Source organism: Macrobrachium nipponense, chromosome 40 (assembly GCF_015104395.2).
Source record: "Macrobrachium nipponense isolate FS-2020 chromosome 40, ASM1510439v2, whole genome shotgun sequence".
NCBI classification, from domain to species: domain Eukaryota; kingdom Metazoa; phylum Arthropoda; class Malacostraca; order Decapoda; family Palaemonidae; genus Macrobrachium; species Macrobrachium nipponense.
Genome location: NC_061101.1, coordinates 18186983 through 18203450, shown reverse-complemented (window position 1 = coordinate 18203450; position 16468 = coordinate 18186983). Strand labels below are relative to the sequence as shown.

The window sequence follows — 16468 nt, the reverse complement described above, 5'->3', positions numbered from 1 at the left end:
TATAAAGTCTCTGTTTTCCGGTCTGATTACTGCCTGCTATTGGGGCTAGGGATAAAAGTTCACTCAGGAGAGAGACGCAGAAATTCTTGTTTCGTTCATTGTTAGTTAACTATAAGTTAATCCACTTGTATATTTGTTTTCATTTTTATCCATTGTTGGGTGGACTTGTTTATTGATCTTGTAAACACAAAGACAGATGGAATGGACAGCATTGACGGATCCCATAATAAGCTGTACGTTCCATTACTGAGTAATTAATTGGCTCCTAGCCACGTAAAAAAAAAAAGATTAATCCTTCTGGCCAACACTAGGAGAGTTGTTAATCAGCTCAGTGGTCTGGTTAGACTAAGATATACTTAATTAATGGAAGCAACGAAATGAAAATTAAATGATTGACTGTTTGGTTCGCAGTATAAGACCACGGCGAGTGCTTAATTAATCTCCTGAAACTACGAATTCTTCCGTATACCTAAACTAAATTGACCATGAGCTCTTTGGTAAATATTTTGTTTCTGCCCTTGCTGAATTGCATCAACTTCTAGGGCTTTAAATATCTGTTGTCACTGAGGTCGACATTTATATTTTCAAAGACTTTCAAGTCAGTCATCTGCTTTTGAGGTTACAAAAGTTTTGTTCTTGAGAACTGAATTGGAAAGCTATTGACGCCATTAATTGCCTCACCAGAAAAACAATATTGTTTTCTCTTGCTATAATAACTCCTGGTGAACTTTTCTGCCAAAATTGTGGACTTAAAAATCTACAGATCTATTCTTTTTCTCCCCCATTTGTTATAAAAACTGTTTTTTTTCCAAAATGAACTAAGTAATTATGTCGTAAAAAACGGCTTTAGACAAGACTCCAGGATAATAAGGATTATTTCTCGTAAAGGATGCTAAAATATTTGAATCATTTGTTGACATGTCACCCACATTACCCATAAATTTACATAATGCTTTGACGGCTGTCTAAAATTCTTCTTGGAGAAAAGTAGGCAACCAGACATACTTCCGTCCTTCAAGAAAGATTGACAGTTTTCCTTTCCCTTCTAAGAGTTCAAAGGTAGTTCCCAATATAAACTAAAATGATTTAACGTAGAGAATGCAAAATATGTGGGTAGGTTATTGGCAGATTACCTTCATTTAATAGGTTAGTGACAAGTTACCTTCAGTATTACCTAATTCTATAAAGTTTATCTAAAACTCAACTAATTTGGGAACATGAGTTCACCCTGACGAAGTCTCATTTGCTACTAATTTATCAGGGAGTCCATAACTTACTGGTTTTCTAGTTGTTACTGAATGAAAAACATTTTCTTCCTTCCAAAAGTAAAATTACTGTCAGCTTATTAAGACTAAGTCTTCATTATGATTGACTGTCCCTCTCTTTTTTTACTGTTTTGTTAAAGGTAAACCGCTATTGTGATTCATAATGTGTTATCAGAATCCCGGAGGGTTAGCCGTTGTTTTATGAAATTCAAACAATCTCCTTCCTAACGTTAGCTGTCTTGAAGCTTTCCCCAGTTCACGGAAAGGTGGTCATTAGTTCTATTAGCTCAAGAGCATAGCGTGGAACGTGCCCCATTTGGTGATCGCTCAAGTGGTTTGTAGTTTGGTATTGACTCTCGTATCCTCATTGCACAGCTTATCTACTTTCATTGGCGGTCTGTTCCTAAATCCAACACTGGCAGCGTTTCGATTGGTTTTTTTCTCGTTTCTAATTGAGTGACCATCGATAAGTTTTGTGCTAGGCGATTGAGAAATCTTCCTTTCTTTATGTAGGTGATATCGGTTATCTTTAAGTCGAGCGGATTAATTGCGTCAAAATTTATTTCTCTCTCTCTCTCTCTCTCTCTCTCTCTCTCTCTCCTTTTTTTTTAGAATTCTGGTTCAATTATTTTTTATTCTCTCTCTCTCTCTCTCTCTCTCTCTCTCTCTCTCTCTCTCTCTCTCTCTCTCTCTCCTTTTTCAAGATTCTGGTTCCATTATTTTTATTCTCTAGTTTTTTAAAGTTGCGTAGGTGTTTGATTTAGCGTTTTAAGCCTTATCGGTCATTTTAAACTCAAGGCGATTAATTGCTTCAAAGTATAGTTTATAATGTTGCGCAGGTGTTTGATTTAGCGTTTTAAAGCCATATACTTTTCCTAAATATCCCCCATGGCTTATGAGTCGGCGCTTACTTCTCGTGGATACTCAAAACTTTAATATGAACAGCTCATATAGAGCTGTGACAAAAATAAAATCAAGTAGAGACAAGGGAACGGACACAAGTACAGATCTAGTTAAAAGTAGCGCGAACCTCATGACAACAATGTCACCACTCGTTGGCGCTCATTTCTTTGAGTTGCCACATTCAGTTCTTTTTATAGACACCATAGCCAACTGACATTTGCGATGGTAAAATATTTTGTCTTCAACGCTGCAGTGATTCGTTTGTACGCGCGCTTTGCTGCCTCGGCGGTTAGAAGGCCAAGAAGGATTTTCGAAAGGGAGACCCCGTAGGCGGGTAGCGCCGTGACTGCAACTCATGCGATGCACTGTAGGCATTACTTAAGGTTCTTTGCAATGTGTCTTTAGCGCCTAGCTGCAACCCCCTTCGTTCCTTTTACTATAACTCCTTTCATATTATTTTTCTTTCATCTTACTTTCCACCTTCTTCTAAAAATTGATCCATAGTGCAACAGCGAGGTTTTCCTCCTGTTACATCTTTAAAACCTTTGTACTTTTAATTTCCGTTTCAGTGCTGAATGACCTCTTAGGTTCCAGTTCTAGGCTTTTTGCCTAAATTTTATATTCAACTCAGTCAATTCATTAGGGCGATGTTTGCATTTATACGAAATAACACATGTTTCGTGAATGCGGTTAGAATGAAATCACAGATGGATTTCCAAGATGTATCTTACAAACTCTTAGCTATGGTCAGTCTAAAGGTTTCCGGTATCCACTCATTAAATAAGGCGTATGTAATAAAGCTATTGTTAAAGGTGAGGATACTGTTATGTGAAATATCTGAAAGAGATATAGGATAAGACAGAAATGCCTAGGATAGTCTCAGTACACGTCCAAGGGAAATATGATCTGTTAAGCGACTTCCCAAAGAGAATTAAGCCAGTCTCCAAGGCATTTGTAAGCTAAACAGCAAAAGTCTAGGGCAATTGCAACCTAATAAGCCTATAATGGCAACCGCAGGCTTTTAAGTGAAATTGAATTTAAAATGCAAATGCCGCAGGCAGCCATAGCCAACTGCTTGTAGGTCCATGGCAAGTATATTATGTATAACTGAAATATCCAAGGGAAATGCAAACTATCAACGAATTATGCAAGGAGCATAAGCTTTTAATGAAAATTTTTAAGCACTTATAGGTAATTAAGAAAGTGTTGAGACCAACTTAGGCTATTAAATACGTTGCGAAGGTAAGTCTGTGTTATTAATCAAATATTCAAGGAATTGGATATTAAGCTAATGTTTAAGGGTAAAGTCTGTTTTTTTGGAAAATATGTCTTAGGAAAGCAAAGTAGCTTAAGCAGATGTAGCAAGCAAGCTTAGAGTATACAAGTTTCTCAGCATAACCTACTCTCTACTCTTGCATAACCTACCATGTAAATCTCCAGAGCAAGGATGTGGTAATGGAAAAATGTCCATGGCGATTATTGGGTGTTGAACAGACGTTCTAGATATCCATATGCTAATAAGCAAATGTCTAAGGCAAGATATGCAAATATTAAAGGAAACTATATCCTCAGCACAGTGTTACAGTGTTGTAAAATAAGTTGTAGACTATTAAGCGAACATGAAAAGGGAACATGTACTACTAAACAAACTTGTCGAAACTAACTCAGGAGTATTAAGTAACAAGGTAAGCTTACATTATTTTGCAAATTACCAGACAAGAATAATATAGTATTAAAAAAATGTAGAAGAAATACGCATAGTATTATACGTAAATCGTAGGTAAACTGTATAAGGCAACCAACATGCTGTCAAGCAAATGTGAGATTCAGTCGTAGACTAAAGCACATTAAAAAAAAGTACACGTTATGAGGCAACTTTGCTTGGCAGATATAGGCTATTTGTTAAATGTCCATGATAATCATAGTTGACAAGCAGATATCTAAGACATCCATATGCTATTAGGAAATGGGCAAGGCAAAAGCAGTCATTTTTTACAGTTTTTTCTTCTTCTTTTTTATTAACCCATGTTACGTTTTTTTATTTTCAGTAGAAACTGAGATTTGCGTGAAATACGAAGCATAACATAAAACCTAACAAGCGAAAATGTGTTTAGACGATGGGTATATTTTCATGAAGGTCCAACAATCGTAAAGGTGCTCACCCATTGTAAATAACGGTGCGAGGGAAAAGCTAAATTTTGATTAAGATAAAAGCCTGGTATTCTGATGTTGCGTTATCCATGGAAAGAGACACCCCGTAGAGTGGTAGTGCCATCAGTGCACCTCGTGGGATGCACTATAGACATTACTAAAGGTTCTTTGCAGCGTCCCTTCCGCCACGAATTGTAACCCGTTTCTTTTCTTTCACTGTACCTCCTTTCATATTATATTTCTTCTATCTAGCTATCCACCCTCTCAAAACAATTATTTCATAGTGCAACTGCTTTGAGGTTTTCTCTCTGTTACACCTTTCAAGCTTATACTTACTGTAAATTTTCTTTCCAGCTCTGGATGACCTCATAGGTCCCAGTGCTTTGCATTTGGCTTAAAAAACTGTATTACGGTGCATTCCATTGGAAGATAATGAATTGCATGATGTTTTTTTCATAGAGATATGAGTGGAGGTTTTCCTCGTTGAAATTTAGAATATGTTCAGGCTCACCACTGTTGTGTTTTAGTTAGTATAGAGTAAAGTAAGATTTAATGAATAGCTGTTTAATGGAATCTACGTTTGGAAGATAGTGCCACTGAGAGAGAGAGAGAGAGAGAGAGAGAGAGAGAGAGAGAGAGAGAGGTGTGGGAGGGAGTACAGATATAAAAGAAATGAGAGAGAGAGAGAGAGAGAGAGAGAGAGAGAGAGAGAGAGAGAGAGAGAGAGAGAGAGAGGGGTGGGTACAGATATAAAATAAATGCGAGAGCGAAGAGGAGGAGGAGAAGGCCTTTAAATAGAATCTAGGTTAAACCCATTTACTACGCCCAATACGCACAAGAAAACCATTTTTAGTAATTTTGACTGCGTCACAAAAGAATGAATAACGGGAGTATAATAGAAAGGAAAATGCACCTTTTATGTAGCATAATCTCAGCTGGTCGAATTCTGAAGCGAATGCCAAATTGTCCGAAATTGGCTTATCACACTGATGAAGTAATATAAACGTACATACTTATACACCGCTGTCTTCTTTCTTTTTTTGTGACTTTCGAAAGAAGTAGCCACGACCAATTGAAGGGTTGGGCCACTCTTATCTTTCCCGTTGGGCGGAAAAATCCCGAAACTTTCGTTTGTGTTCTTGTCTCTTCACCAAACTTTCACCATTTCAAAGCTAAGTAGTTGGTTCATGTTTTCCGAGTGTTCATAAAAATAGGCCGTGGAAAGTTGATGGGGTCTGATCTACTGATTTGTATAGAAATGCCGTTGAAGTTTGGACCGAGAGTTATCAATTTCTACTTCTCAAACACTGGCAAAAACAGTGGTTAATTGAAAAAATGTATTTTTTTCGTTGCTTGCTTTCAAAATGCTTCCATAATTATATCTATAGTTGTAGGGTTACAAAGATTAAGCATTACATGTGCCAACGGGTTTGATTATAGTTGCTTTTCGTTGCATTGCGATGTTCAAGATTCACCTGTTATATATCATTGGCGGGAATTAGTGATTCGAAACCACCAAAATTGGTCACGTTTATGTAAATACAAACAAAGTAATTGATATTAGAAGGGTAGGCTAAAAGTAAGAAATACTCTTAGGATAGGTAAAGGATGATGCTATTTCAGTGATATACCCTTTAGTCAGGAATGACCTAGAATGGGAATGACTAGGTTAACGATATACCAAATGGACAAGTAATGCTTGTTATACTCTCACGATAATTCATGAATGACTAGATTAATAACAGACCCTATGTTGGTAATGTAACCATAAGATAGGTTAGGAATGACTCTGATGATATTCCTTTAAGATAAGGTTAGGAGTGACCTTAGATTAGGTTATGAATAGGACCTTAAACCAGGTTAATGTATCCATATGACAGGTTATGAAGACACTACTTCAAAACTAATATTATATAATAAAAAAGACTGTTGCTAGCATAGGTCAGGAATATGCTGACCTAGGTTTAATTATATTTATATCCTTAAGGTAGGCTAGTAATATACTAGCTCCAAATCAGATTAGTAATATATCCTTTGTGTAGATGATAAATTTAATGACCCCCACGGTCGAGTTATGTACTCCTTAAATAATGTAGAAAAACTGAAGCATAATTAGGCTGTTATTATATCCAAGAGCTTGCTAATTATACAGTGTCTTAAGTTAATTGTTTAGCTCTGTGAAGTTCATGATTAGCCATTAGAACAGGTCAGAAATACAATGACCCTTGGTTAATGAGACTTTCCTAAATAGGTAAGGAGTACACTGACCCCAGTGTAGGTTTAAATGTGGCTTTCAAAACCCGGCTTATTGAATGATGTACGTATAAGTTAAGTTAGGAATTAGGGGACCTTAAACCAAGTGAGTGTAATAGTTCAATCCTAAAACAAGTTTATTTAAATGGTATAGTATTTCTTTTACATTCTAGCATTAATTGAAACAACCTTAGTGTATGAAGCTGGTAGCACTTTACATATATGATACCCCGAAGATTGACTATGGACATGGCATTTACATTGAGGGCTGTGAATATAGTGCCATTTGATGAAGTATGGAAGGCATACTCGGAAAATAGAATGGGATGTTTAGTGTGCTTAGAAGTTACTACTATGAGATTGAGGGCCTCTGTAACACGGTTTTTTCGCAATAACTTTTTATCTATGCATTTCATAAATATAACGCTTATTCAGAATACATATTATATCTACACATAAATTTTGACTGTATTCTGCATTACGTAGGTTGAATAAATTTGGTACTTATAATGTAAAAGTGACTTTTTTTGAAGACGGGCCAACTTACTAAGAGAAAAGGTTTCGAACGCACTCGTTACGTAACTTATGACAGCATTTCTTCCCTCTTTCTCGATGGATGATTGGCTATACGTAACGTAGGCTAAACCTCTGGCAACAATGACATACAAATTTAAATACAAGCAAAGCAGTACACCTTTATGAACTCTGAAACCTCTCCACTGATAATTGGCATAATGAACAAACCAACAAAATATGTTAATAAATACAAAAACACTTCGATTATTAGTCTAAATCGCAAAATAGGTTTCCTAAGAAATTACAGTCTACTTTATAGGTCACAAGCAGATTGACAAGATGCAGGGAATAGTTGGTAATTTTCAAAAACATAGTAGACAAGCTGATTTGATAACTGCTATGTCCAATGTCAAGTAATTTTTATTTATTAGCTATCTAACTATTTACTGAAAAAAAATAGCCGGTACCGTATATTGGCTTTAAACCTTCACCAATAATTATCGTCAGAATGATGACTTCATGAGGCTCCACCCACTTTCGCCTCGTTATAATTCAGGATAACACTGAAGGCTACCATGGGCATTGTTGGATTAGAAAATTTAACTTCCTGGCTATAACAACTAATTTCTCGAGTAGTTGTAAGAAGTGCTAAATGATCCTCAAGGATCCCAGCAGTTGCCCTAAACGTTTTAATTCATGTATATTACTGCTATACTGTTGCGGCACTACTGTTACAGTAGTATTACTACGCTAGCACTGATACCCCACCCACATCTATGTATCGTTCCGCCAATCATAAAGTCTTTGGGTTTCAGAGCCGATGGAGTCTCTATCTGGTGGATGGGCGGGGCAACATTTCGTCAAAAGGTGTTTACATTGCTTACTAATGAATGTTTTTCGACTCTTGGCTCGTAATCATTGGCCATGGCGTCGGCGAGATCATTTTTACTCTATAAAAATTAAATCTATCGGGTTTAGGTTATTGATAATGCTGACAAAATTTGTGTGTGGTTGTAAAATATACATATGTCAACTTTCAGCTACATCCGATGCTTTGACAAGGAGCAAAGTCCAAAAACCCGTGTTACAGAGACCCTGAATCTCATAGTAGATGCATCATATTTAAGAATGATGTATGAAAACTTAGATTCGGATAGCAAAACATTTCTGCAATATTTATTCACGATGTATAGGCATTGTTAATTGGCATCTAGGGAAGGATTCATTTTTGTTACCATGCCATTGAATATATATATATATATTATATATATATATATATATATATATATATATATATATATATATATATATATATATATATATATATATATATATATATATATATTGCCGCTAAATTTCATTGACTCCGGAAGGTGCTGACAGTTGCCAGTTACGACGAAGATGTCTACCAACATAATAATCTCTCCGGACACTGTTATCGTTAGGTGATGTTCCTTTGCAATAGTTTCCACGATATTTTTCATGCCCTCCTATTAAGTCTGTATTTAAGTTATTTTCAAGAAGGATGTAAAAGTAGAATCAACGTTACTGGTACACCTCGTAGTAGGAAGGTGACCGAACAATGACATAATATAGCAGAAATTTCTATTCGGAACAACCAGTTATTTTCAAGTCCTTGCCGCCTGGAAGATACGAAGTTTTAGTATATATTCTCGCTGTATCCTATACATTTTACATTCTCTCTCTCTCTCTCTCTCTCTCTCTCTCTCTCTCTCTCTCTCTCTCTCTCTCTCTCTCCATAGGCATCAAAAGGAACGGGCGTGACCCACCCCATATCTGAACAGGCTTTCTACAACGGAAGTTTTGTCAAGGCACTTTTGAATCCATTTCCTGAGTTTCCATGCACCGCTTCTCGGCAGGTCACCAATACCACAAATTCCTTTTCGCTTTTTCAATGCAAGCAATCACGTTTGACAACATCACCTCAAGCGGACTTTTCTCTCTTCCTGTCCGGATATGGGACGCGTGCATAATCGACAAATGTATTTATTATTCCAATTCGCATAAGGAATTCGTAAGGTGATGTTACGCATAAACTTATAATGGAATATAAATGTGGCTGAGTTTTTCCATATAGTCATTAGTGTTTTTGCGAATGGTATTTATTTCCGTAGGAATTGCTTGATTTGACACACTTCCACCATGTTCAACAATAAGGAGCCCTCAGTGGGAAACTGGGGTCCTGGTTACGAGAAAACGAAAATGAGTGAAATTTAGGGGTGCATCTGATCCAACCGAACCCAGGGTGCCGTGCCCTACCCTGGCAGGTGTTGGGTAGGGGGTGGTTTCCTGTTTTCCCCTTTTATTCCAAACCCAACCTGACCTAGGGTCCGTAGGTCATCTATAGTGAAGTAATGTTACTTATATACTCTAGTTATTATTTTCCTATTGTTGCTATTCCCAAAGGGAATTCGCTCTCTCTCTCTCTCTCTCTCTCTCTCTCTCTCTCTCTCTCTCTCTCTCTCTCTCTCTCACTAAAACTAGCCCTCTTGTTTCCTCGCTGTGATCCTTCATTATTATCAAACGCAGTAGGTGTTACGATGGTTATCTCCATATTTCCGACAAAAGTGAGTGACAAGTCGTCAAAGTCACATTCATAACTATAAAGAAACTCGCATTTTACACTCAAATCCTTAGCCTAATCAATCCGACACTCAAAGAAAAAAAAAATAAATAAATAAATCAATAAATAAATCACTGGTAAGGCACCATTAATGAGGCTTCAGGCCAACATGACTGGCCTGTTATGTAATAGAGAATAAAGTTGTTAAAGCAAATACCGTAACGGACAAAACATGAAAGGAATCATATCGCTGGTTGATTCTCAAAAGCATTGCGAAGGCATTTGATATTGCTGATGGTAGTGACTGTCGTAAGTAGTACAGCAAAGTTAGACAGCGAGTAGCGAGTGTGCATATATATATTATTGTTAACTTCGCTATATTTAACATTAAAATTTGTTAAAATTGGCAGTGACGATGATTTTCATGTACACAGATGATTTGCAGTTGTGACGTCTCTGCCGTTATTGCAAAGAGAATAGTTATATTTGCTCTAAGGAAAATTCCGATGGTCTCTGTCATCCGTTGAAAATTACTGTTATCTCAAAGATAAAAGAAAATGAAATTGTGTAGAAATTGAATGGAAAAATCAGCAAGGACACTTGAGGAATGCACTAATTTTATGACCATTTCATAATAATGTCCGATGCATTTTGTTCATGATATACTGTAAAGCTTGAACTTATTGTTTAAAAAATGGAAAATTTCTCGTTTATTTTGAAGGTTTATTTGATAATTCTAAAGCAGTGGTTCCCAAACTGGGGTCCACGTACCCCCAGGAGAAGGCCCCAGAGGGTCCGCGACGCAGTCAAAAAATTAATATTTTTTCAACTCCAGGAAAAAAAAACAAAAAAACTGTGACTGTTCTCAGCTGGGACTAATCATATCTGGTGGTCCTTGGTATGGTCAAGTTTGGGAACCACTGTAATCTAAAGTACACCCGTGTGATAATCAAATAGTGTTATATGACAATGGTTACTTTGAAATCAGTAATGAGATATATTATTGAATTTCAAGTACTTTCGCTTTAATGACAGAATCATCGGAGATGTATAGTTAACGAGATAGGGGTAGAGTGGAAAAATTAAGTGTCTCCGGTGTACACCTACTATAGGTAGCTCGGGTTAGATTGGAAGTGCCTTGGTTAGGAAAACATGATGTCTTAAGTTAGGCCAGGTTAGGTTAGGAGACCTCTTTCAGGTAGAATGTAGCACCCTAGGTTAAGTTAGGGTAGATCAGGTTAGGCTGATTTCCTGTACTTCCACCACCCCAAAAAACTACTGTCTCCACTGTGGTACAACTACGTTATTGTTTGACCAAGGGTGTTTATGATTGGTTCACTTGGTGTCTAACGGAAATGAAATTCACAGTGATCACATCAAAAACCATCAGAAAAACATTTTATTTTACAGTCGCAATCAATTACAGTACAAGATTGGAAGTGAATTTTGCATTACCAGATAAAAAGTGCTGACAAAAGTTTCAATGCATGGATACGTTTTTTCCACAAAATTTTTGGGTTAATGTGTGAAAGGCTTTGTGGTTAATGTGTGAGATAACTTAATGTTTAAATGGCAAAGACTGAGTATTATACAGACGTTTATCTCTCTCCCTGAACTGTATGTAGTACTTTTAAAGATGACTTCAATGCGGCAAAATATAGCTATTCATTTATTTCCCTTTTCCCAACAGGCAAATCGTCCCTAGTCTCTGTTTACTGTGGACAGTTAATTGCGTTCAGTTTACTTACAAAGGGGAACCATTTTAACTGTATAGGACCAAGCCTTTCTTAACTAGATAATCTCGAAGAATTCACGCCTTAAGGTAAGTCACACCGTTTATGTTTACGCCAAGAGCTAACTTGAGTATTTATAGAAATACCTCCGACGCAACATTTTCTACGTGAAAGCAGGAGAAAGGCGGGCTGGCTCTCTCTCTCTCTCTCTCTCTCTCTCTCTCTCTCTCTCTCTCTCTCTCTCTCCCAATTTGTTAATCAATATGGCTTACAGTATGTATATGGATGTAATGCCTTGCTGTTTATGGTCCTGGTTAAGGAATATGACTTCACCCACATATTCACCAACTCTCTTTAACTAGTCCGTCTAATCTTTTGACTTTTATTTTTTTTTTATAATTCTTTGGACCAGGAATGATTCATTTCATTCAACAATTCAGCACGTCTCTGATATTCCATACAATTCACATAACCAGAACGTTATAAAAAAAGTTCTCTAAAAAGTTCTGTTTCCCGTTCTTCAGCTGCATCTTTGCTATAACTTTTACTAACCATATATTGTTGTATTGGTGATGTTATGCTAACTTTCTCATTCACTTATACAACACATTCACATTATATATATATGTATATATATATAATATATATATATATATATATGTTATATATATTTATATTTTATATATACATATATAATAATATATATATATATATTATATATATCTATATAATATATATATATTATATATATTATATATATATATATTTATATTTTATATATATATTATGTATATATACATTATGTATATGTACATTATATATATATGTATATATATATATATATATATATATATATATATATATATATATATATATATATATATTTATTTATTATATACACACTTCAACAAGCCTCTCCATTCTCATTTAACGAAGGCACTCCATAAATATCAGCTGTCACCTGCCATTGCCATTTAAATTGCTAGCGTAGCCTCCCTCTCAAGTTCTGTAAAACCGCCCATGCACAGGTTAGACTCAAACAAGAGCACTCTGTTTATACACATTCCTTTTCATTTCTGGAAAGAATGCGCTCATTATGATAACTTTTCCTTCTGCCACACACAATGATCTAATATATATATATATATATATATATATATATATATATATATATATATATATATATATATATATATATATATATATATATCTATATATATACTATATATATATATATATATATATATATATATATATATATATATATATATATATATGCATGTATATATGTGTGTGTGTAGTAGCAGATATATTATATACATATCTATATGATATTATATATGTGTATATATAACATCTATTTAGTTTAATATATATTGACATGTGCATAATATACATGTATATATATATATTGGTACTTTATATAGTATAGTGTATGTGTATATATGTATATGTATGTTTGTACCTTTATATATATACGCATATATATATATATATATATATATATATATATATATATATATATATATATATTATATATGTATTGATTGTAACAACAGACAGAATTATAAAATGAGTGCATGTGTTCAAGGAATGAAAGTGAGAGACGGTATTATTTTGAGAGACTAATCCGTGCATGGGTTGTTTTAGAAAAATTAGAAAAGTGGTTGTGCTAGTATTAGGCAATTTCAGTGCTAAGGTAAGTGGCAGAGGGAGATAACATTGCCGATAGTTTTGTAGTTCCTTCAATAAACGAGAATGGCGAGTGTTGTGGAGATTGTTTGGAGAGGGGTTTTATTAACGGAGGTACATGGTATCCAAAGAAGAGCATCGCCACATATTCTTGGGAAAGTGATAATGGGTAAGGAAGGGAATGTCCTAGATTATGTATTGAGACAGAGTGCATGGGAAGTAAATGATAAGATGTAGTGTTGTCTAAGGTATAGCAGATCATCATTTGATGGATTGGAAAGTGAAGATATGTGCAGTTCAGGTTGAATAATGAGAGTTTAAATTGTGGCTGTAAATATAATGCAAGATTTTAGATAAGGGAGAGATCAGTGGTTACTATAAGGAAACAACGGATGTAAGTTGGGCTAGGGTTAATTAAATAAAGTGGAGATGGATAGAGCAGATGAGGATTATGTAAAATGCCATGATGGAGTCGGGGACAGGGGAGAGAGTTTGTAGGCATAGCAGGGTAAGGAAAGGGAGTAAAAATAGTATGGTTTAATGAGAAAATAGATGTTTTTTGAAAACAAAGTTGTTTGAGGTGCTGTTGTATTGCAGAAGAGATCTATCACAAGTATGCAGGAGGATGGATAGGGTAGGCTGGAAGAAAGCAAGAGAGAAAAAGAAGGCAGTTTATTAGAATGGGAGGGAGAAAGTGAAAAAGAACTTTTAAAGATATCAAGTTGTTTTACAGTTAAATAATGCTAGGTGAGATAATGAATAAATTGATCCGAGAAAACAAGTTGAAAATGGAGAGATGCACTGAAGTGAAGATTTGTTTAATGTAGAAGAAAGAAGAGAGGTGCGACTTACAGATCCAAGAGTGGAAAGGGTTGGTCCAATTTTGAGACTGCATGTGGAGTTGAAGAATGGAAAGGTATCAGGAGTTGATCAGATTGTAATTAAGATGCTGCAGTACAGTGGTGATCGTGTAGTTGATTGGGCTACCAGTGTCTGTAAGGTATGGCAGGAGAGGATAAGGTTCTGAACACATGAAACTTCCTTGATAGAGTGCATTATATATTTGGAGATTGGACTCAAAATATATCTAGAAAAACTGAAGTAATGAGAACAGAGTATGGGCAAAGGAATACAGCAACATAAGATGGAGAACCATTAATGAGGTTGAATCTTCCAAATTATATGCAGTACAGGTTCTCTTGAGATGGAATTTAGTGAAAGGTAAATCATCCCGTAGGGAGGCTGAATAAGTTTGTAGATAAAATTGCTTACAAAAGTAAGAATATGCACGTTTAGTACAGTCTTGTTTTGCTACTCGGACGTGAATCGTGGTATGACAGTGAAACTATATAAGATTTTGTCGATTCGAGATAAGGAATTAAGAATATTAGGAGTCAGGCAGTAGCAAAGAGTGAGAAATGATAACTTGAGGGAAATTACGGAAGTCCCTCAAGTAGATGAGATAATGATGAAAGGGAGATAGAGATGTTTGGATATATCTTCTGGGCAACCCCTGGGAGGTTAGTATTTGGTAGCGTCGGTTGGAATCCTGTAGGCATCAGAAAAGACCCAGAACTACTTAGTTGGTGTGAGACGAGTGGAAATTCGTGGAAGACAAAGCACAGGAAGGACATGACTGACGGATTTCAAAGAGGTCCTTTGCGTCACTTGGCGTTGGAGTCGAAGATAAATACATATACACACATTTATATATATTATATATAAAGTATATATATATATATTTATATATATATTATTAATATATATATTAATATATAATATATATATAGTGTGTTTGAACGCTGAAGTACATTATTTTGTGAAGGGATGCAGTATCAAACGAAGGTTGACAGCTGGCGAATCCTGGTATTGTTTGGGGACACACAATCGCCTGGAGAAATCGTTAACATATCATATTACACGTACAGTCTCTGTCAGCCAGTTCTAATGCAACTCGAGATATATGATTTCATTATACAGTGTCCATCTGGATGGTTATTATAAATGAATAAAGGTATACAGCTCAGTAGAAAAAAATAAAGCAGTCCAGAGAGAAACATAATATTTGGAAGGAATCATTATATATATATATCATATAATATATTATATATATATATATATATATATATATATATATATATATATACTATATATATATATATATATATATATACTATATATATATAATATATATATATATATATATATATATATATATATATATATATATATATATCCAGGAACATCAGCAAATATGACGAACAAATTCTGGTTGTATCTGCCACACAGACTGACTCGAAAATGACAATTTTGAACAATTTCAGAATTCAGTCATGCTTCCCTTGCAATGAGAAATTACCGAGTGGCCTGTAATCATAGAAGTGAACTTTTTAAATGAACGTGTTCCAAGTGTAGCCGGGAATAAATAGGTTTGGGTGTCATGTTTCTTTCAGAATCGATCAACCCAGCTGTCAGCTCAAGGACAGGCGTGTCACTGTTGAGACTACAGTCAACAGTGCGAGAAAATTGTACAAATACTGATAAAGCTACTGTCAATAGACAGAACGGTTAAGAGCTTAGAATTTCCGAGTGTATTCTTATTAGATAGTAAAACTCGACTCTTAAATTAAAACGAAAATTTCATTCATATTAATGTGATGTAAATACCATTTTCCTATCTTTATTTTGGTAATACTAATTAGGATTTTATTATGTATCCTTGTCGTGGTTTTAATTATATCCTTGTCTGTATCGTGGTATCCATTTTTTGATAATGTCAGAACGTCAAAAACTAATTGGGAGACTGAATGTATTTTTCCACTTCTATGTACGCATGCATATATGTAATATACATCATATCATATACTATATATATATATATATATATATATATATATTTAGCTAAGGCCACAGGAGACCTTAGCTAAATATATTGTCACGCCATTAGTGACAAATAAGCATATATATATATATATATATATATATATATATATATATATATATATATATAATATATATATATATATATACATACACATACACAACATATTACTGTGGTGTGTCAAATCTGACTGCTAATGGGGCATTATTAAGCAGTACCCCCTTCACACAGCTACTCTACCAAGTACCAATGTCTATACATTCTTAAGCACCTTATCACAAAGTAGGTAGGCATAGTATAGGTTTGTACATTTCCTACGAGAAGGAAATTCCTCTTAGATGATGGCCGAGCCTATCACCTGAGGCCAACAGCAACCCCAGTTGTCCGGTCAATCTCATTACAGTTGGCTGCTTTAGTATCGGTGATAAGCAGCATGACCCATTTTGCCGTAGGAAGAACCAGTGGTTTGGAATGCAGTTGCAATGTTCTC

At 35.2% G+C, this 16468-nt stretch overlaps 1 protein-coding gene across 2 annotated transcripts in view; it reads left to right on the top strand.

Moving 5' to 3' along the window:
* LOC135211965 (uncharacterized) overlaps nucleotides 1-16468 on the top strand; it is a 934916-nt gene that overhangs the window by 646140 nt on the left and 272308 nt on the right. Inside the window, exon 3 of one of the 2 annotated variants that reach the window (XM_064245222.1) lies at nucleotides 11363-11494. The exons of the other annotated variant lie outside the window; for it this stretch is intronic. The gene's annotated coding sequence lies outside the window, so the exon portion shown is untranslated. The remainder of the gene's footprint in view (nucleotides 1-11362; nucleotides 11495-16468) is intronic. 2 annotated transcript variants of the gene reach the window in all.